We start from the raw sequence: 2646 nt of genomic DNA, 5'->3' as shown, positions 1-2646 counted from the left end.
TAGGTGGGGAGGCGGTTGCTTGTCCCATGACTTGGGTTTTCTTCTGGCTGATGGTGAGACCGAACAGGCTGCAAGCATTAGCAAACCTGTCCATCAGTCTTTGAAGACCATCTTCCTGATGCATCATTGGCAAACAGCATGTCTCTTATCCGAACTGTCCTGGTCTTTGTCCTGGAGCGGAGTCTGGCGATGTTGAAGAGACCACAATCTGACCTGGAGTGCAAGCAGATACCATCCGTTGTGTTCTTGAAAGCATGCTTCAGGAGTAGGGAGAAGAAGATGCCGAAGAGTGTTGGGGCCAACACACAACCCTGTTTGACACCACTCCTCACCCCGAACTCAGCAGACATGCCACCAAAAGTGGAAAGGCTAGCCTGCTTGAGTCCCTCCATAGTCTTCTGATAGTGTTGGAGAGAAGGCTCAGTGCCTCAGGGCATGAGAGACGCAAATATCATCACTCTCTACAAACACAAAGGGGACCGCGGTGACTGCAACAACTACCGCGGTATCTCATTGTTGAGCTTCGTTGGCAAGCTATTCGCACGTATAGTATTACTGCGACTACACGTTCTTGCCGACCGAATCTACCTAGAATCTCAATGCGACTTCCGTTCAGAGAGATCAACAATCGATATGATCTTCTCCCTACGTCAACTGCAAGAGAAGTGCAGAGAGCAAAACCAGCCTCTGTATGTTGCCTTCATAGACCTGACCAAGGCATTCGATCTCGTGAGCAGAGATGGACTATTCAAAATTCTCCCACTAATTGGATGCCCACCAAAACTCCTCAGCATCATAAGATCCTTCATGATGGCATGAGGAGCACTGTGCAATTTAACGGTGGCATGTCATATATATATATATATATATATATATATATATATATATATATATATACATACACATATATATATATATATATATATATATATGCGTATACCTATTTATTTAAAAAAGTTTGCCTAATAAACACCCCTGTCAGTTTCTGGTCTGAAACTTAATATATAGGGTATTCGAACCCATGCAAAACTTTATATTTGGATTTTAGCGAGGGAAAATCGGTGCAAAGGTGTGAAAATTTAAAAAATGCCAGGTGAAGGTCGAATTACGAATATGCATGCATAACGTAATACCTATTGGTTCATGTTTTAATTTTTAGCCTTGCAGAAAACATGTCTTTATAGCTCAGACATTAACATCAAAGGAAAAAGTAAATCGTAAGCTAAACGATTTGGTTTCGATTCTCGGTGGTTGCACATGAATCATTGTTTTTTGTTTTACTTTTTAAATCAGTACTCTGTATTGGGTCCAATATAATATCATTATATTATTACGCTTATCGCTCCGTCCGTTATCATGCTGTGCATCCCTAAAAAAAGGAAAGTGGAATATTCCAAAAAGTGGAATATTCCAAATAAGCATATACATATAAACATATATATATATATAAAAAATTAAAAAAATAAATAAAAAAATTGGTGTCGCTGTTGAGGCAAAGCTAATAAAAACGATTTGTCTTTCTTGGCCTTTTGGCTAAGATCAAAGTGTATTATCTGTTCTTCAGGTGCTACATTTCAATTTCTTCTCTCTCAGTGGAAGAGAAATCCTTTACAACTAAGACAATTTTTTCTCCACGTTAAAAAACGACTCTGGTGTCTAAATCTGTCCCGTTAGGAGGCATTGTGAATAGGTACTATGTTTAATGTAACAAAGTTTTAATATTAAAAAAGTAACTGGAAAAAGTTATTTCTGATTTAATTACAAAATACCTTGGAAATGTCACTTCTGGTTAATTATAAAATGCCCTGGAAAATGTCCGTTCTGATTTTCTTTTTTGTTTACTTGCCCTCCCACAAGGGCGGAATTGGACATGAGGTCGGTTAAAAATTTAGGGGAAAACCAGCTCCCCAAAAGGGGCACTCTGGTCAATAACAAAAATAAGAATTGTATCAGTAATGAAGGATTTCTCCTCCATTAACCAAAACCAAAAAAGGGGGGATTTAAGTCACTGGAATGCTGAAACTGATACTACACTCAGACATTCATGTTGAAGCAATGGTTGCCTAATCCCTAACCGTGTTAATGTTTTTATGTATTACTTTCGAAAAGCTGCTGAAACAGTTTATGATTTAAACATTACTTTATTTCAAGTATATTTTAAGCAGTGGGTTACGGGATATGAAGTCAGTCCCGGTAATTACTCAAACCGTTTACGATTTAAACATTACTTTATTTCATGTATATTTTTAACTGTGCCGAAAATGGGTGAAATCGTTTACGCATTACACATTACTTTATTTAATGCATATTTTTAACATTGGGGTGGGAAATATGAAGTCGGTTCCGGAAATGGCTGCAACCATTTATGTTTTCGACATTACTTTATTTAATGTATATTTTTAACAGTAAGATGGGAGATAAGAAGTCGGTCCCGGAAATGGCTGAAAAAGTTTATGATTTATACATTACTTTATTTCATGTATATTTTCAACAGTGGGTTGGGGATTATAAGTCAGTTCCAGAAATGGCTGAAACAGTTTACTATTTAGACATTACATTATTTCATGTATATTTTTAGCAGTGGGTTTGGGATATAAAGTCAGTCCCGGAAATGGCTGAAACAGTTTACTATTAAGACATTACATT

At 37.3% G+C, this 2646-nt stretch overlaps 1 pseudogene; it reads left to right on the top strand.

The window, feature by feature from the left end:
- Positions 1 to 1512: 1512 nt before the first annotated feature.
- LOC145242686 (U2 spliceosomal RNA) lies at positions 1513 to 1628 on the top strand (annotated as a pseudogene).
- The last annotated feature ends 1018 nt before the right edge of the window (positions 1629 to 2646 follow it).

The sequence above is a fragment of the Euprymna scolopes genome, chromosome 2, assembly GCF_053919585.1.
Source record: "Euprymna scolopes isolate OS-2025 chromosome 2, ASM5391958v1, whole genome shotgun sequence".
In the NCBI taxonomy this organism is placed as follows: Eukaryota; Metazoa; Mollusca; class Cephalopoda; order Sepiida; family Sepiolidae; genus Euprymna; species Euprymna scolopes.
Note: the sequence above shows the minus strand (reverse complement) of the source record. Positions and strands in the feature narration are given on the sequence as shown.